The 20,627-nt window shown below is 44.8% G+C and overlaps 1 protein-coding gene across 1 annotated transcript in view; it reads left to right on the top strand.

Annotated features, from left to right (window-relative positions):
* LOC130683447 (bromodomain adjacent to zinc finger domain protein 2B-like) overlaps nucleotides 1–9,227 on the top strand; it is a 307,961-nt gene extending 298,734 nt beyond the window's left edge. The window contains exon 4 of the mRNA XM_057501041.1: nucleotides 9,198–9,227. The gene's annotated coding sequence lies outside the window, so the exon portion shown is untranslated. The remainder of the gene's footprint in view (nucleotides 1–9,197) is intronic.
* The last annotated feature ends 11,400 nt before the right edge of the window (nucleotides 9,228–20,627 follow it).

Raw genomic sequence — 20,627 nt, 5'->3', positions numbered from 1 at the left:
AATTATGATACTCGGTAAATTTGATATGAGGCACGAATTCTATTTAAGGTTTGTAAATAGGAAGGAAGAAGAAAAGCTATAGAAGTAGCAGGCAGAAGAAAACATGGGAAGATTGATTATTTCTTTTACATATCTTCTTGTAGAGTAACTTCAGCATGTATAGGTTTTAAACTACTAATTAAATTGCACACACACATTAACATAATAGGAGTACAGTTACATACCCAAAGCAGACCTATATTTACCAGCCATCTCCAGTGAAACCAAGAAAACCAGTTAGGAACCTTAGGCATTTGTGAAAACTTATCTATGATATGGTGGATATTGTCCAATTGAACTTGAACAGTCTGGGAGAAATCAGACAAATTAAAACAACCCATTCCTGGGGACTGTTCATATCTATATGTTCTTTTAACAGTAAATAGTCTGTAGTTGTAAGATTTTGGACTGCTACAATTTGCACTTCTCCTAATTCTTGGTTGAGTTCCAACAGTATAGATCCAGTCAAATTTGTTGTTCTATGTGTATGCACAGGCCAGCTTAGATATCTCCTTCTTCATTTCCATGGCAAGTCTGGGAATTGGTGCAATGAGTGCATCTACACCTGTAGTAGTGCGTGGACATTTGTTGGGTTTTTTTGATGATCATTTCTGGCGTGTGTCTTCCCTAGGGTGCTGATGTTGGAAGTTCTTTTCCATATCGTATTAGTTCATTTTTGCAGTAACCAAATTAGGCTTTGACCCTCTGTATAAACACAAACAGACCCTTTGCCTACAGTTTTATATGCCCTTTATATCATTGTGTAGAACTCATTGGAGGTCACCACACAGAACGTGCATTTTTTTTTAAAATCATTAATCTACACTTACATGACGAACACTTGGGTTACTAGGCTCAACCCTATAGCATGTCCCCCCTATATTTCCCTTTACAGTCACTATCCATCAGCGTAGCAAAATGTTATAGAATCACTGCTTGTCTTCTCTGTGTTGTACAGCCCTCCCCTTTCTCCCACCCCCCAATGGATGCTAATATTAATACCCTAATTTTTCTTCCAACCTTATCCCTCCCTACCCACCCATCCTCCCCAGTCCCTTTCCCTTTGGAGCCTGTTAGTCCATTCTTGAGTTCTGTGATTCTGCTGCTGTTTTGTTACTTCAGGTTTTCCTTTGTTCTTATACTCGACAGATGAGTGAAATCATTTGATATTTCTCTTTCTCTGCTTGGCTTGTTTCACTGAGCATAATACCCTCCAGCTTCATCCATGTTGCTGTAGATATTAGGATTTGCCCTTTTCTTATGTCTGAGTAGTATTCCATTTTGTATATGTACCACATCTTCTTTATCCACTCATCTATTGATGGACATTGAAGTTGCTTCCAATTCTTGGCTATTTTAAATAGTGCTGCGATAAACATAGGGGTTCATTGGACTTTCTCATACTTGACTGCTGCATTCTTAGGTTAAATTCCTAGGAGTCCAATCCCTGTGTCAAATGGTATGTCTGTTCTGAGCATTTTGATGTACCTCCATACTGCTTTCCACAATGGTTGAACTAATTTACATTCCCACCAGCAGTGTAGGAGGGTTCCCCTTTCTCCACAGCTATGCCAACATTTGTTGTTGTTTGTCTTTTGGATGGCAGCCATCCTTTCTGGTGTGAGGTGATATCTCATTGTAGTTTTTTTTTTTTTTTAAATAATTATTTTTTATTGAAAGGTAGGTGATGCACAGTATTACATTACATTAGTTTCAAGTGTACAACACAGTGGTAGAACATTTATATACATAATTCTAGGTTCCAGTTATCACCCTACCAAGCTGTTACAATATCTTGACTATATTCCTTATGGTATACATTACATCCCGGTTACTTATTTATTTTACCATTGGAAGTCAGTCCTTTTTTTTTTTTTTTTTTTTTTTGTGAGGGCATCTCTCATATTTATTGATCAAATGGTTTTTAACGACAATAAAATTCTGCATAGGGGAGTCAGTGCTCAATGCACAATCATTAATCCAACCCAAGCCTAATTTTCGTCAGTCTCCAATCTTCTGAGGCATAACAAACAAGTTCTTACATGTAGAACAAATTCTTACATAATGAATAAGTTACATAGTGAACAGTACAAGGGCAGTCATCACAGAAACTTTCGGTTTTGCTCATGCATTATAAACTCTAAACAATCAGTTCAAATATGAATACTCATTTGGTTTTTATACTTGATTTATATGTGGATACCACATTTCTCTCTTTATTATTATTATTTTTAATAAAATGCTGAAGTGGTAGGTAGATGCAAGATAAAGGTAGAAAACATAGTTTAGTGTTGTAAGAGAGCAAATGTAGATGATCAGGTGTGTGACTGTAGACTATGTGTTAATCCAAGCTAGACCAGGGCAATAAAACATCCACATATGCAGAAGATTTCTCTCAGAACAGGGGGGTGAGGTTCTAAGCCTCACCTCTGTTGATCCCCAATTTCTCACCTTATGGCCCCCCTGCGACTGTGCCTGTCTTAGGTTGTCCCTCCCTTGAGGAATCTTACCCGTCTCTGGCTAACCAGTCATCTTCCGGGGCCATACAGGGAAATGTGAAGTTGGTAAGTGAGAGGGAAGCCTTATTGTTTGAAAAGGTTAGCTTTTTACTTCTTTGCATATTTATGCCCTGTGGCTTCTATGCCCACATTTGTCTTGAGGTATCTTTACCACTTGGAGGAGTTATGATACTCGGTAAATTTGATATGAGGCACGAATTCTATTTAAGGGTTGTAATTAGGAAGGAAGAAGAAAAGCTATAGAAGTAGCAGGCGGAAGAAAACATGGGAAGATTGATTATTTCTTTGACAAATCTTCTTGTAGAGTAACTTCAGCATATATAGGTTTTAAGCTACTACTTAAATTGCGCACACACATTAACATACTAGGAGCATAGTTACATAACCAAAGCATATCTGTAATTACCAGCCATCTCCAGTGAAACCAAGAAAACCATTAAGGCACCTTAGGCATTTGTGAAAACTTTTCTATGATATGGTGGATATTGTCCAACTGAACTTGAACAGTCTGAGAGAAATCAGACAAATTAAGACAACCCATTCCTGGGGACTGTTCACATGCCATATGTTCTTTTAACAGTAAATAGTCTGTAGTTGTAAGAGTTTGGAGCGCTACAGTTTGCACTTGTCCAAATACTTGGTTGAGTTCCAACAGTACAGATCCAGTCAAATTTGTTGTTTTACTGTATGCACAGGCCAGCTTAGATATCTCCTTCCTCATTCCCATGGCAAGTCCAGGAACTGGTGGGATGAGTGCATCTACAGCTGTAGCAGTGCGTGGATCTTTGTTGGGGTTTTTTGATGATCATCTTCTGGCATGAGTCTTCCAGAGATTGCAGATGTTGGAAGTTCTTTTTCATATCGTATCTTAGTTCATTTTCGGGGTAGCCCAATTAGGCTTTGATCCTCTATATAAACACAAACAGACCCTTTGCCTACACTTTTATATGCCCTTTATACCCTTGTGTAGAACTCGTTGGAGGTTACCAAACAGGAACTGCCCTTTTTTTTTTTTGCTTTGTTTTTGGTATCACTAATCTACACTTACATGACGAATATTATGTTTACTAGGCTCTCCCCTTTACCAGGTCCCCCCTATAAACCCCTTTACAGACACTGTCCATCAGCATAGCAAAATGTTGTAGAATCACTACTTGCCTTCTCTGTATTGTACAGCCCTCCCTTTTCTCCTAACCCCCCAAGCATGTTACTCTTAATACCACCCTACTTCTCCCCCCCTTATCCCTCCCTACCCACCCATCCTCCCCAGTCCCTTTCCCTTTGGTACCTGTTAGTCCATTGTTGAGTTCTGTGATTCTGGTGCTGTTTTGTTCCTTCAGTTTTTCCTTTGTTCTTATATTCCACAGATAAGTGAAATCATTTGGTATTTCTCTTTCTCTGCTTGGCTTATTTCACTGAGCATAATACCCTCCAGCTCCATCCATGTTGCTGCAAATGATTGGATTTGCCCTTTTCTTATGGCTGAGTAGTATTCCATTGTGTATATGTACCACATCTTCTTTATCCATTCATCTATTGATGGACATTTAGGTTGCTTCCAATTCTTGGCTATTGTAAATAGTGCTGCAATAAACATAGGGGTGCATCTGTCTTTCTCAAACTTGATTGCTGCGTTCTTAGGGTAAATTCCTAGGAGTGGAATTCCTGGGTCAAATGGTAAGTCTGTTTTGAGCATTTTGATATACCTCCATACTGCTTTCCACAATGGTTGAACTAACTTACATTCCCACCAGCAGTGTAGGAGGGTTCCCCTTTCTCCACAGCCTCGCCAACATTTGTTGTTGTTTGTCTTTTGGATGGCAGCCATCCTTACTAGTGTGAGGTGATACCTCATTGTAGTTTTAATTTGCATTTCTCTGATAATTAGCGATGTGGAGCATCTTTTCTTGTGTCTGTTGGCCATCTGTATTTCTTTTTTGGAGAACTGTCTGTTCAGTTCCTCTGCCCATTTTTTAATTGAGTTATTTGTTTTTTGTTTGTTGAGGCGCGTGAGCTCCTTATATATTCTGGACGTCAAGCCTTTATCGGATGTGACATTTTCAAATATATTCTCCCATACTGTAGGGATCCTTCTTGTTCTATTGATGGTGTCTTTTGCTGTACAGAAGCTTTTCAGCTTAATATAGTCCCACTTACTCATTTTTGCTGTTGTTTTCCTTGCCCGGGGAGATATGTTCAAGAAGAGGTCACTCATGTTTATGTCTAAGAGGTTTTCGCCTATGTTTTCTTCCAAGAGTTTAATGGTTTCATGGCTTACATTCAGGTCTTTGATCCATTTTGAGTTTACTTTTGTATATGGGGTTAGACAATGGTCCAGTTTCATTCTCCTACATGTAGCTGTCCAGTTTTGCAAGCACCACCTGTTGAAGAGACTGTCATTTCGCCATTGTATGTCCATGGCTCCTTTATCAAATATTAATTGACCATATATGTCTGGGTTAATGTCTGGATTCTCTAGTCTGTTCCATTGGTCTGTGGCTCTGTTCTTGTGCCAGTACCAAATTGTCTTGATTACTATGGCTTTATAGTAGAGCTTGAAGTTGGGGAGTGAGATCCCCCCTACTTTATTCTTCTTTCTCAGGATTGCTTTCGCTATTCGGGGTCTTTGGTGTTTCCATATGAATTTTTGAATTATTTGTTCCAGTTCATTGAAGAATGTTGCTGGTAGTTTCATAGGGATTGCATCAAATCAGTATATTGCTTTGGGCAGGATGGCCATTTTAACGATATTAATTCTTCCTAGCCATGAGCATGGGATGAGTTTCCATCTGTTAGTGTCCCCTTTAATTTCTCTTAAGAGTGACTTGTAGTTTTCAGAGTATAAGTCTTTCACTTCTTTGGTTAGGTTTATTCCTAGGTATTTTATTTTTTTTGATGCAATTGTGAATGGAGTTGTTTTCCTGATTTCTCTTTCTGTTGGTTCATTGTTAGTATATAGGAAAGCCACAGATTTCTGTGTGTTGATTTTGTATCCTGCAACTTTGCTGTATTCCGATATCAGTTCTAGTAGTTTTGGGGTGGAGTCTTTAGGGTTTTTTATGTACAGTATCATGTCATCTGCAAATAGTGAGTGTTTAACTTCTTCTTTAACAATCTGGATTCCTTGTATTTCTTTATTTTGTCTGATTGCCGTGGCTAGGACCTCCAGTACTATGTTAAATAACAGTGGAGAGAGTGGGCATCCCTGTCTAGTTCCCGATCTCAGCGGAAATGCTGTCAGCTTCTCGCTGTTCAATATAATGTTGGCTGTGGGTTTATCATAGATGGCCTTTATTATGTTGAGGTACTTGCCCTCTATTCCCATTTTGCTGAGAGTTTTTAACATGAATGGATGTTGAACTTTGTCAAATGCTTTTTCAGCATCTATGGAGATGATCATGTGGTTTTTGTCTTTCTTTTTGTTGATGTGTTGGATGATGTTGATGGACTTTCGAATGTTGTACAATCCTTGCATCCCTGGGATGAATCCCACTTGGTCATGGTGTATGATCCTTTTGATGTATTTCTGAATTCGGTTTGCTAATATTTTATTGAGTATTTTTGCATCTACGTTCATCAGGGATATTGGTCTGTAGTTTTCTTTTTTGGTGGGGTCTTTGCCTGGTTTTGGTATTAGGGTGATGTTAGCTTCATAGAATGAGTTTGGGAGTATCCCCTCCTCCTCTATTTTTTGGAAAACTTTAAGGAGAATGGGTATTATGTCTTCCCTGTATGTCTGATAAAATTCCGAGGTAAATCCTTCTGGCCCGGGGGTTTTGTTCTTTGGAAGTTTTTGGATTACCGCTTCAATTTCGTTGCTGGTAATTGGTCTGTTTAGATTTTCTGTTTCTTCCTGGTCAATCTTAGAAGGTTATATTTTTCTACTAAGCTGTCCATTTCTCCTAGGTTTCCCAGCTTGTTAGCATATAGGTTTTCATAGTATTCTCCAATAATTCTTTGCATTTCCGTGGGGTCCGTCGTGATTTTTCCTTTCTCGTTTCTGATACTGTTGATTTGTTTTGACTCTCTTTTCTTCTTAATAAGTCTGGCTAGAGGCTTATCTATTTTGTTTATTTTCTCGAAGAACCAGCTCTTGGTTTCTTTGATTTTTGCTATTTTTTTATTCTTCTCAATTTTATTTATTTCTTCTCTGATCTTTATTATGTCCCTCCTTCTGCTGACCTTAGGCCTCATCTGTTCTTCTTTTTCCAATTTCGATAATTGTGACATTAGACCATTCATTTGGGATTGCTCTTCCTCTTTTAAATATGCTTGGATTGCTATATACTTTCCTCTTAAGACTGCTTTTGCTGTGTCCCACAGAAGTTGGGGCTTAGTGTTGTTGTTGTCATTTGTTTCCATATATTGCTGGATCTCCATTTTGATTTGGTCATTGATCCATTGATTATTTAGGAGCGTGTTGTTAAGCCTCCATGTGTTTGTGAGCCTCTTTGCTTTCTTTGTACAGTTTATTTCTAGTTTTATGCCTTTGTGGTCTGAAAAGTTGTTTGGTAGGATTTCCATCTTTTGGAATTTTCTGAGGCTCTTTTTGTGGCCTAGTATGTGGTCTATTCTGGAGAATGTTCCATGTGCACTTGAGAAGAATGTATATCCCGCTGCTTTTGGATGTAGAGTTCTATAGATGTCTATTAGGTCCATCTGCTCTACTGTGTTGTTCAGTGCTTCCGTGTCCTTACTTATTTTCTGCCCGGTGGATCTATCCTTTGCAGCGAGTGGTGTGTTGAAGTCTCCTAGAATGAATGCATTGCAGTCTATATCCCCCTTTAGTTCTGTTAGTATTTGTTTCACATATGCTGGTGCTCCTGTGTTGGGTGCATATATATTTAGAATGGTTATATCCTCTTGTTGGACTGAGCCCTTTATCATTATGTAGTGTCCTTCTTTATCTCTTGTTACTTTCTTTGTTTTGAAGTCTATTTTGTCTGATATTAGTACTGCAACCCCTGCTTTCTTCTGACTCTTGTTTGCTTGAAATATGTTTTTCCATCCCTTGACTTTTAGTCTGTACATGTCTTTGGGTTTGAGGTGAGTTTCTTGTAAGCAACATATAGATGGGTCTTGCTTTTTATCCATTCTATTACTCTGTGTCTTTTGATTGGTGCATTCAACCCATTAACATTTAGGGTGACTATTGAAAGATATGTACTTATTGCCATTGCAGGCTTTAAATTCGTTGTTACCAAAGGTTCAAGGTTAACCTCTTTAGTATCTTACTGCCTAACTTAGCTCGCGTATTGAGCTGTTATATACACTGTCTGGAGATTCTTTTCTTCTCTCCCTTCTTTTTCCTCCTCCTCGATTCTTCATATGTTGGGTGTTTTGTGCTGTGTTGGGTAATTGTGTGTAGACTGGGTCTTTGTGTCTTGCCTGGCCGGAATGTAGGAACTTCTCTTTCTGTGTGCATTTTGCCTTAGGCTGCTTTTCTGCTTTCACAGCTCATGGACGGGTAATTTACGGTGGATCTGTATCGTGGTTTACCTCCGTGAGGGGTCTCCGAGCTGTTGCCCAGGGGGTTAGTGTGCCCAGGTTTCCCAGTACTTTCCAGCTGCTGGACTGTGACCTGTGTGGTTTCCATCTAGCTGTTAAGCCCCTGTCCCTTTAAGACTTTCAAAAAGCCCCCGCTTTTCTTTGTCACAGGGGCATCAGCTTCTGCACCTGCTCAGAGGACTTGCTGCCCTGTTTCCCTAGTATCCAGGGCCCCCGCACATGCACTGTGTCTGTGCTCTGGTGTGATTGGCTGGGGCTGGGTGTTCAGCAGTCGGGCTCTGTCTCCATCCCGCTCTGCCTATTCTTCTCCTGCTGGGAGCTGGGGGAAGGAGCACTCGGGTCCCGCCGGGCTGGGGCTTCTATCTTACCCCTTTCACCAAGCGCTGGGTTCTCACTGGTGTAGTTGTAGTCTGGATGTTGTCCTGTGTCTTCTGCTCTCCCTTTTAGGATTATTTGTATTTGTTGTATTTTCAAAAATATATGTGATTTTTGGAGGAGATTCCCACTGTCCTACTCATGCCGCCATGTTTTCTCCACCCTGCAGTTTTATTTTCTCTAGCTCCCTGAGCATGCTGCTGATGTTTATTTTGAGTTCACTTACCTCAAGGAGATTGATTTGAGTCTATTTACCAGGCTCCTTTGAAGGTTCATATTTGTAGGTGGTGCCCTATAGCTCCCAGAAGCGTTACTCTCTTGAGATGCTCAGACCTTGGGCAGATGTCAGGGGTCCCAGGGGAGCGGTACCGGTGCCCACCTATGCCCGGAGAAAAGAGGTCTATCCTGCTTCCCGGCCGCAGTGCCCGTCTCCACTGCCAGGGCCAGTTTGCGGAGCATGCAGGGAGAAGCTGCCGTAGGTGGAGGCAACCATTTTGCAGGCCGGTGCCAGTTGGAAGGCAGGCCGTGTACTAGTCACAGCACAGTAAGGGGCCTTGGAGCTGCGAGGCCAGCCAGGGGAATGGAATGCCCAGAGCTCCTGAAAGCTCCCACGACTGCCGGCCAGAATGCACCCGGGCAGCTTGGCGCATCTGTCCTTTCTCCTGAGCGGCAAGCCCTGTGGAAGCCTTGCCCCTTTAGCAGTTCTCTCGCTGTTAGGAAGTCTCTCAGAGTGTCCGCCTTTCTTTTGTCCCACAGTGGCCAGATGTGGATCCCTGTGTTGTCCCACAAGTGGCTGGAATCTCAACTCTTTCGAAGTCTTCCGCCTGTCTTTGCTGCACGGACTTGAACCCGTATTTCTGTCCACTGTCTTCTTTTACCTCGTTCTCGCTTGCTGACTGTAATTAGGCACATTAATTGACTAAGTCCTCCATGAAGACCACAAGTATCCCTCCTCTGGGCTTGTTGTAGACAGAAAAGTATACTTGGTGCTTTGCTCAACACCAAGTTTGAGGGACATCGGCGTGATCACTGCTGATAGGAGGAGGGACAAATAAAAAGGAACACCTATTTCTAGACAGGAGCAGTTGGGAACAAAGAGTGTGTTGTGGAGTGATGTGTTTATTTGAGTGTCCTAACTTCCCTCTTTAGTTGGTTATTACTTCTTTACATTCGTGAACATCATAAAATGCACTGATTTCAAAAGCTCAGATGCATATTATTACAGCAATTCAGTTATTGATTTAACATAAAATGAGTAGGATGTTGCTGTACCACTAAATCTATGTGTGGGCACTGCTGAAACCAAACAAAAAGAATTCACAGTGGCTATATAGGGCTATTTTCTACTGAATGTCTCTGGGGACTCAAACAGAATCCATTTGTTTATTTGTTTCTCAGTTTCACTTGTGTTGGGTACCTCTCCCCGCCCCTTCAGCTTGTAGTTTGTTTGTGTCCTTGGATCTCAAGTAAGTCTCCTGTAAGGGAGCATGGAGATGGTCTTGAGGGAAAGATAGCATGTTTAGTATGATGCTTTCCTATCTATCTACCTACCTATCTCTTTATCTATCTATGTAGTCTGTATACCTATGTAACTATCTGTCATCTATCTATGGTCTATCATCTACCTTCTATCTTCTGTGTATCTATCTAATTAATCTATCATCTATATGTATATATATCAGTCCAAGCTATGTATCAATCATCTGTCTGTCTATGTATCTGTTTTCTCACTTTTGTCAACGTTCTGTCACTAGGTGTACATGGATTCCTCTGTGTCCTTCTCAGTCTCAATTCCTTGTGTTTGTTTATGTGAATTAGCTGTGTGTTTGGGTCTTGAGAGGAGTGTCCTTGTGTGGGAAATTATCCTGCGTAGGTGGCACAAGTCTGCTGGGTTTGGATAGAGTGGTTGGTGGGCTGGGCTCTTGAACCTGTGCGGGCCAGGCCCCTCCGACTGCTCTGCCCCTGGGCTGTTCCTGCTGTGGTGGCTGTGTGAGCTGCGGGGCCTATCCGAGGCCCCATGCAGCCAGTACACTGGCAGGCCTGCGGGGTCCGAGGCAGGAGCATGCCCTGTAGTATATCTTTTTGCCTGTGCACTGATGTCACCTCAGTGGCCCTGCTTGGTGGCCCATCTCCAGAGAGCATGCGTGTAGTCACTAGTAAAGGGAACTGCCTTTTTGTGACACACGGGGCTCTTGTGGATCGGTGGCCTATGGGCTTGCTGAGGTGGCATGCCAGCTAGCTTGTGGGAAATCTGCTCCCCTCTACTGTCAAGGTGGATGTGGAGTTTCAGTGCATTTAGGCATTTAGATGTGAGTGAGGTCTATCTGTAATGGAATAGTAGCATTGAGAGCTGTTTCCGTTAGTATGAAAAGGGCGCTGAGCATAAAGTGTTGGGTAATGGTGGCAGGAATTCTAGGAATGTTTATGTCCCCGCACTTATTAATTTTCTGTTAAGGGAGGTGATTCTGAAGTAACTTTTTACTCACAGATGAAGGTGTTGCATAAGCTCATCCCGCGTCAGCCATGGTGAGATGAAGTGGTGTAGTAGAATTAAAGCCTGTACACCTTGGCCTGATACATAGGAGACACACCGCGGGTGCTCTTTGCTGCTCTCCTGTCCTGGCTTATTACCTTAACTAACTTGATGGTTTAGAGTGGTCCCAGCAACATTTCCAGCAATATCTTTCTAAAATTGCCTAGAAACACTTGGCAAAGATATGCCCAGAGGCTAGTGGAAAATTTTACTCTTTCTGGTCATAGTTTGCAAGATGCTTGCCTTATCCTGCGTTCCTTTGTTACTTTTTCATCTCCTGTGATTGTACACCGATAGGGGCAGTGGTGTACACACACACACACACACACATGCACAGACACACACACATGGCTGAGAGTTAATGGAGACCCCAGTTATCAGAAACTGCAGCCCACACTTTAAAAAGGAAACGTGTATAATTTGTGCTCTTGGTTTTCCCACCATAAGGAGCAGACTTCAAATTGCAGAGGTGGTTGTATACAGATACCTATGCAGACAGCTAAGAACATATATGTATGTGTAGGCTCTCTCCATCCATCGTCTATGTGCGTCTCTGTATACCTACATGTCTATGTTAGTCTACTCAAACTGATAACCAGAGTGTCATTGACTGGGGGTTTCATCCATTGACACTGATTTCTCCCTATTCTGGAAGCAGAAGTCCAAGAACAAGGCAGGTTCAGTTCCTGGTGAGGTCCCTTCTTCTGCATACGGCCGCATCCCTGATGTGTCCTCACAGGGTCGAGGGAGAATGCTCTGTCCTCAGTTCCTCTTAATAGCACTGATTGCATAATGGCAGCTCCACTCACACCCTCATGATATCTTCCAAACCCAATTACCTCCAAAGGCCAGACCTTCCAATACCATGACAGTGTGGGTTAGGTCTTCAACCCTGTCTCAGTTCAAATATGAACTTGTGTGTGTGTATGTGTGTGTGTGTGTGTGTGTGTGTGTGTGTGTGTGTGGTGGCGGCAGGGGTTTATAGGAGCAGAAGATGATGAGGTGAGGGCCAAAAAATTCAGTTCATAACTCTGTCTCTATCTATCATCTATCTGTCTAATCTTACCTACCTATATCATCTATCCTATCTAGTCTATCATCTGTCATCTATATATATCTTATCTATCTGTCATCTCTTTCAATCTATTCATCTAATCTATAAATATCTATCATCTATCTAATGTACCTATTTCTAATGTATCATCTATCACCTGTCAACTATATCTCATCTACCTGTCTTTATCTTTTTGTCTACCCATCCATCCTTATTTACAGAACAGTGTAAGATAAATTCAAGCTGAAAGAAGCAGGTGAAGAGAGGCAACAAAGGGCCCGTTAGTTTATTTGAATGCATATACCCAGGCGGGATTTCCCCAGTCTATAGAAATGGAGGCTGGGGAATTCCCACTTAGGTAGACAGGCAGCGAGATTTTAAAGAAGGTAGGGGGAGGCAGAGCTTAGATTTACAGCAGTGCGAGGATTGGCTAGCCCAAGGCATATATTTCAGTTTGGGAGGGGACAACAGCCAAGAACTTAGGCACATCATCAGTGTCCGACGTGCTCGCTCCTCCCATCAGTGCCCCCAGCCTTACAAACAGTTAACAATACGGCCATATAACATGGCTATCTATCTATCTATCTATCTATCTATCTATCTATCTATCTATCTATCTATCTATCTATCTATCTATCTATCTATCTATATATCTATCTATCTATCTATCTATCTATCACCTATCTGTTCAATCTATCTATACCTATTATCTATCCTATCTAATCTATCATCTATCTATCTGTCCTATCTATCATCATCTTTTTGTCTACCCATCTATAATTATGTACAGAACAGATCACAAGGTAGCTTATATGTCACTTCCCTACATAAGTTTCCAAAAGCCTGCAAGGTAACTAGGCACTAGAGACAGACAGCACTGGGTTCTTCGAGGCATTTGCACATCGAGTCAACAGCGTGTGACTACAAAACTAGTAAATGGTGATGCGTGGACTTCAACCCATATCTCTGTCCCCAGTCCTCTTTGCCCTCCTTGCTGACAGTATTCTAGCCGCATTTGTTGACTGACTGCTCCCTGAAGAACACAAGCATCCTTCCTCTTGGCTTTTTCAGTAATTTATCCCATTGTATGGAATGATTTTCCCTCAGATACCTGGTTCTGTCACCTCCTTCTATACTGTTCAAGCCCCACCTCCCAGGTGAGGCTTAACCTGTCCCCTGTTTATTTTTAAAGCCCTGCTTCTCTCTGCCTATAAGCTCAGTCCTCCATATCTTGCTTTTTTTCTTCATAGTATTTGTTACCGGCTAAGCTACCGGAAAACTTACAGATATTCATTGTCTCTTTCTTCCCCTCCAACTAGAACGTGGTCTTCACAGGTTAGGAATTCTGTGTTTATTAAGTCTGGTGGAGACCATGCAGACTCTAGGGTCAGTGAGAAGTGCGCACAGTTGTAACTCTACGTGGTTTGACATGTTAGCAGTTTAGGTTAGAGTCAGGTCAGGCATTCATTAAAGAGGACCTTTTCTGATATTAATAAGCTACTTGATAAATTCTAAGTAAGAATAAAAAAATTCAATAATCACACAGCAGGCAGAAGCAGTTCCTTCTGTCATTCCTCCAGCCTCGAGGACCTGGATGCCAAATTCATTGTCTCGTGGGGAAGTGGGAATATGTGAGGATGATCGGCCAAAGTCTTAAGTTCCAAAAGGCTCACACATACAGAATTAAACATGTTTAAAAACCAAAATGATGAGTCGTTTCCTGTGTCACAGCAGGTATTCCCTAGTCTCCAGTGAGCTCAGAGCAGTGGGAGAGGAGAGGAAAGGGGCCACATAAGCCAACCCAGTCTCCTTCTTCTGGACTTGCTTTCCCCTGGATTGTCATCCATTAATCACTCAGCACGCAGACCTCGCGGTGAGCACGCACAGTCATAAAACACGTCTACCTCCACATCCCAGTCACTGGGGCATTTAACACGTTGCATAGTTAAGTGTGGCTCAGAACATTATCACTCATGTATATGTGTTCTTCCTCTGTTGCCGAGTCAAAGAGTAAACAGAGCAGAGGCATACTAGCAAGAGCAGGGTTTAGTGTGAATATATAATATACACACGTATTGTGGGAAAGATCTTGTTAAATGGATATGGACATAGGCCTTGTCTGGAACCGGGTTAGACCTGTAGGTGCCATTGGCAAGGGCTGTGGCGTGTCCACCGTGTCGGATCCTGAGTTAGGGGTAGGGCCGAGGCCGTCGGCTGTGCCTACCATGGCATTGTATGGGTCCAGGACTGACCGGAGGATGACCGCCTGTGCTGTGGGTGTCTGAGATGCACAGGATGCCGGCAGTGTTTCCGCCAGTGGCCTCGTGTGGGGCCCTGGGGTCTAGGAAGTGCCTTTCCTGAGGGTGGTGGCGTGCCCATAGGCTCATCGTCCGACTTGCGTGTAGGTCCTAGGCCGTCATCTGTGCCTTCCACGGCATTGTGTGTGTCCAGGTTAGTCTGGAGGATGACTTCCCACATGGTGGGTGTCTGAGGTGTGCAGGAGGCCAGCAGTGCTGCTGCCCATGGCCTCGTGTGGGGCTGGGGGTTGACCAGAAGATGATGGCCATCAAAGGGGGTGTTGTGTCCATGTGCTCGTCTTGAGCATAATTGCCGGACCTCGGGCCAAAAGTGTTGCTGCCCACGGCCTCGTGAAGGGCTGGGGGCGACTGGAAGGTGATGGCCATCGAGGGTGGTGCCGTGTCCATGGGCTCGTCTTGAGCATCATTACCGGCCCTCACACCAAAGTTGGTGCTGCCCACAGCCCCGTGCGGGGTCGGGTGCGACCGGAAGATGATGGCCATCGAGGGTGGTGTCGTGTCCATGGGCTCATCTAGAGTGTCATTGCCGGCCTTTGTGCCAAAGGGGGAGCTGCCCACAGCCTCGTTTGCGGACGGGGGCTAACGGAAGATGACGGCAATCAAGGATGGTGTCGTGTCCATAGGCTCGTCCCGAGTGTCAGTGCCAGCCATCGGGCCTTCGCTTGTGCTGCCCAAGGCCTTGTCTGTTGGCTGACACTGGATGGCGATTTTGCAGAGGCAGGACACCACGTGGCGGGCTGGTAGTGGTGCCCGTGTGCCCTGCAGAGGAATAGCTCGTCTGGGTTGTCTTTCTCCAGCCGTCTGCTGGGAGACTAGGATGGTCCAGTGGCCCAGGGATGCTCCCCGTGGAAGTGGGAACTCTGCTGGAAGAAGTGGGAGAAGCCAGCCGCTAAAGGCACAGGATCCCAGTGGAACAGCCTGTGACCAGTGCAGCGTGCAGGTGCAGGGTGCTCCCTGGCAGGAGGGATAGGGTTCAGCGCCCGGGAACGGGAAGGATTGGTGGGCAAAGAAGGTGGGGCTGGGAAGGCAGCGAGAGGTGTGGGTCACGAACCTTAGGAAGGAGGAAACAGTCGACATGGAAAAATGGGTTGTGGTGTGTGCCAAACAATCCGAGGAAAGGTTCTGAAGCTAGGGAGAGGGTCTCCTTTGATACTAACTCTTTCTCAGGCCAAGCACGCACTGAGTTGTTTAGCTAGGGCGAGCCTGGTCTGTATGTCACCTAGGGGATGCATCACAAAGTGGCCTGGGCTGCTGTGACGTCACCCAGGGAACACTTAACCAAGCCCCTGTTGCCTTAAGCAAACCGGCACCGCCCAGAGGAGACCCTGGTCCAAGCCCATGGTCCGGCCAAAAGGGCAACCCCAGTAGAATCTCTAGCCCCTGGAATGCCCGCTGTGGGCCGTACAGGTGTTCGGACAAATGAGGCCTACATGCGGACCGTCGAGGGCTGCCGTGCCCGCATCTATCAGAGCTCAGCCTGCCTGGGTGACGGCTCTGAATGGGCTTGGCACCCGGGGTGCGGCGGGTGTCAAGTGCCTTGCCCCGCCCTACCCCGCAAAATCCCGTAGCCCAGGGCGTGCTCTCGGCCCGGTGCGGAGCCACCCAGTGGATGTGTGGAGCACGGCCCAGCCTTTCCTGGGCCTTCCCAGCTTCTCTGGGACACCTGCAGCCAGGCATGCCTTTTCGGCCATGGACAGCCTGGCGGCTGACTGCTGAGAAGTGTGCAGACCCCATGAATTGCCTTTCTATCTAGGGGCAGGTTCTTCCTTTCTTTCTCACAGAAAGCATAGGTCAGGGACCAACGGGTCTCAGCATAGCCACATCCCGCATTCTGACTGGGCTTTGCCACCCAGATTTTCTCTCTGATCTAGTTTTGGGGGCCTGTGTCTCATAGTTGAATAACACAACACAGTAACCTGGGAAACACTTTTTATTTTTAAAATGCTTCTCCTTTAGACTCTTGGTCTCAGTGGCGTCGCTGTTCTTGCCCGTCAGCCAAGCTGGATGCTTGTGGGGTGACCTCGCCTCCTCTCAGCAGTCAACCTGTCCATTCCTGATCCTGACTGTTCATAATTTATGTTATAACTTGTGAAACTCGTGTCCCGTGTCAGTAACCCTGCTTCTAGTTTCTCAGGTCTTTCCTGGTGGACGTAGGCCCTGCTTGCTCACTGCTTCACTGTGGAAGCACTGACATTGTTGCAGAATAAAATATTAAATTCTCCAGCCCCAATTCACGGTCTCGCCTTCACTTTGTCTACATCTCCATCATTATGAGCCAAGCTCCCTGCTCTTTGAAAAGACCCTGTCTCTTGCCTTTTTGTCTCTGAAATATTTCCTCTGGGGTTTGCCGCCTCTTGCATCTGGCTTTTAAGACATTTCACCCCAGCAAAAGAACATGGATCACTGAAGACCCACCTCTATAGTCACCTCCTCTTTGAGGCTTCCATGCAATCTCAATTAGGCGTGCCTACCTCTCCCTTCTCCCTACTTGGTGAGAACTTCCCTTATCAAATATGAGTGTGTCATCTCGTGCACATCACTCTTTGGGTCACGGGATCTGTTGAACAGTGGTGACAGTGAATGACTGGACTCGGCTTCAAAGCTCAGCTGCCCATTCAGTGGTACCTGGTGCCACTCACTCCTCTGAAAACTTTTCGTTATGTTCCAAACCATGCGGAACATAAATGCGGGCAAGATGCAACCGACCACCCCTCAGTCCCTGCTGTGTATCCCTCCGGGTGCTTAGGGAGAGGCCCAGCGATCCGAGCCCATGAACTTATCTTTAATGGCGATGAGCAGAGGGCGTTTTGGGCAGGCCCGATCTGCTGCTGCTACTGCTGCTGCTGTGATGACTCCTCTCTCTAGCCCAGTGGGGTAAGATACCAGATCTCTTCTTGTTCTCTGCCTGTGCTTTCTCCGTAGTGGTGTAGTTTTGTTATATGGGGGTGGCTCCTTTCGTGTCTCTGAAGGAATTAAGTATGGGCTCAGAAGTCCCTTGTGTCAGTTTTCATTGTACTGTACCATCTTCTATTTCTATGTCTTTGGGTTTTCTCCCGATGCTACTGCTTTTCCTCTGAGAGGACCTGTACCACAGGCCTGTTGTTGACAGAAGAGTAAACTTGGTGCTTTACTCACCACCATGTTTGAGGGACATCGGCATCACCGCTGATAGGAGGAGGGACAGGTAGAAAGGAACACCGAGTTCTAGACGGGAGCAGTTGGGAGCAAAGAGTGTGTTGTGGAGTGACGTTTTCATTTGAGCATCCAAACTTCCCTCGGTATCTGGTTATTGCTTCTTTACATTCGTTAACATCATAAAATACACTGATTTCAAAAGCCCAGATGCATATTATTACAGCAATTCAGTTGTTGAGGTGAGAAAAAATGAGAAGGGCCTCGCTATACCACTGAATATATGACTGAGCACTGCCAAAACCGAATAGAAAGAATCCATGGTGGCAGGAAGGGTTATTTACTACTGACTGTCTCTCTGGGCACTCAAACAGAATCACTTTTATTTATTTATTTTTTATTGTCAGTAATGTACAATTACATGAGCAACGTTATGGTTACTAGGCTCCCCTCCTACCTTCTCCCCCACATTATCAAGTCAACTCCCCACTCTTCATTACAGTGGCTGTCCATCAATGTAGTAAGATGCTACCGAATCACTACCTGTCTTCTGTGTGTTATACTGCAATCCCCGTGGCACCCACGCCCTACATTCTGTGTGCGGATCGTAATGCCCCCTTTACACGCTTATTCCTCCATTCCCACCCATCCTCCTAGGTCCCTTTCCTTTGGTAACTGTTAGTCCATTCTTGGGTCTGTGAGTCTGCTGCTGTTTTGTTCCTTCCTGTTTTTCCTTTGTTCTCATACCTCACAGAGGAGTGAAATCCTTGGTACTTGTCCTCCACATGGCTTATTTCACTGAGAATAACACCCTCTAGCTCCTTCCGTGTTGTTGCAAATGGTGGTAGAATTTGTTTTCTTCTTATGGCTGAATGATATTCCATAGTGTGTATGTACCACCTCTTCTTTATCCATTCATCCCCTGATGGACACTTAGGTTGCTTCCATTTCTTGGTTATTGTAAAGAGTGCTGCGATCAACATAGGGGTGCATCTGTCTCTTTCAAACTGGGCTCCTGCACACTTAGGGTAAATTCCAAGTGAGGAATTCCTGGTTCAAATAGTATTTTTGTTCTTTGGATTTTTGGGGAACCTCCATACTGCTTTCCACAATGGTTGAACTGACTGACATTCCCCCCAGCAGTGTTGGAGGGCTCCCCTTTCTCTACACCTTTGCCGACATCTGTTGTTGTCTGTCTTTTGGGTGGTGGCCATCCTAACTGCTGTGAATTGATACCCCATTGTGGATTAATGTGCATTTCTCTGATAGTTAGCGATGTGTAACATCTTTTCATTTGCCTGTTGGCCACCTGAAATTGCTTCTGTGGAGAAGTGTCTGTTCATATCCTCTGCCCATTTTGTAATTGGATTCATTTGCTTTTTGTGTGTTGAGGTTTGTGAGCTCTTGATACATGTTTTGCATGGCAACGCCTTATCAAATGTCTCATCAGTGAATATATTCTCAAATACTGAAGTATGTCTTTTGGTTCAACTGATGGTGGTCAAACAGAATCTTACTAAACTCCCTACCACTTCATTCCAAATCTGACTAATTATTCCTTTTTTCCAGAACACCAACCAGCCGAGAAAATTGGAATGAAAGGAGAAGCTGTGATGCAGGAACATCTAGCGTAAAACTGAGAGGTGAGGTGGTGTGGAGACTGGTAGGTTGTATCTTGCCATTTGCTGCTTTCAAGGGTCATAGGGAAAAAAGATTGCCAAGGAGATGAAGCCCGGGGTGTTGATGTCACCTGGTACCTGTGGAGCCACGTAGCCTCTAGCCATTGATGGGAAGGCTAGCATGCGGCACTGTTGTCTTTCCTGCGGTGTTAGATGAACAGCGTCCCCCATATGAAGTTCAGTCAGAGCCCATGTGGGAATGTCCTGACCCAGGCTGGGTGGACCCGAGAGCTGTGCCGTTCCTGCTGGGCTGTTGCAGCACCCCTCGCGGGACAGGGCCTAAGCAGCGCTCCCGGAGAAAGAGAGAGAGATATAGACAATTGTGCTCGAGAGACAGGGGCAGTTTTATTTTCTGTAGCTCCCTGAGCATGCTCCTGATGTTTATTTTTAGATCTCTTTCTCAGGAAGATTTATTTGAGTCCAGTTACCAGGTTCCTTTGAAGGTTCATACTTGTAGGTGGCGCCCTCTAGCTCCCAGAAGCTTTACTCTCTGGAGATGCTCAGCCCTTGGAGGAATGGCAGGGGTCCCAGGGGAGCGGTGCCAGTGCCCAATCCCGCCGGGAGTAAAGAGGTCTTTCCTGTTTCCCGACCACAGTGCCCATCTCCACTGAAATGGCCAGTTTGCAGAACACGCAGGGAGAAGCTGCCGAAGGTAGGGGTGGGACGTTTTGCATGCCGGTGCTGGTGGTGAGGCAGGTCGTGTACCAGTCACATCATGGTAAGGGGCCTCGGAGCAGCGAGGCCAGCCAGGGGGATGGAGCACCTGGAGCTCCTGAAAAATCCCCCGCCTGCTGGGCAGAGTGCACCCGGGCAGTTTGGCACACCTCTCCTTTCTCCTGAGTGGCAAGCCCTGTGGAAGCCTTGCCCCTTTAGCAGTTCTCTTGCTGTTAGGAGTCTCTCAGACTGTCCGCCTTTTTTTTGTCCCACAGCAGCCTAATGTGGATCCCTGTGTTGTCCCACATGTGGGTGGAATCTCAAGTCTCTCAAAGTCTTCTGCCTATCTTTGCTTTCCATCCCCACCGATCCTCCAGAGCGAGCACGTTTACGGTAGGTTCGTGCTCCCAGAGCACTTCTCCAGGACTGTACGTCACACTTCTCCTTGAGATGACAGCTTGCCGAAGCAGCGTTCTTCCCTGCTGCTCTTCCAGGATTTGGTGTAGTTGTTCTATTTCCATATAGTATGTATGTGTACGGTTTTGGTTTTGGGAGGAGGATTCCGCCTCACCTCTCACGTGAGCCGCCATCTTCAAACCCATCAGCATATCATTTTTTTTTTAGTTTCACTTGTCTAGGGTACCTGTCCCCACCCCTTCAGTTTGTAGTTTTTCTTTGTCCTTGGATCTCAAGTGAGTCTCCTGTAAGTGAGCACATAGGTAGTCTTGAGTTTTCATCCCTTCTTTTAACAATGTGTCTTTTGATTGGAGCACTCAGATGGTGTCCTTTTAACTGACAATTGAGAGCTTTGTACTT

This window comes from Manis pentadactyla, chromosome 1 (genome assembly GCF_030020395.1).
Source record: "Manis pentadactyla isolate mManPen7 chromosome 1, mManPen7.hap1, whole genome shotgun sequence".
NCBI lineage: Eukaryota > Metazoa > Chordata > Mammalia > Pholidota > Manidae > Manis > Manis pentadactyla.
Note: the sequence above shows the minus strand (reverse complement) of the source record. Positions and strands in the feature narration are given on the sequence as shown.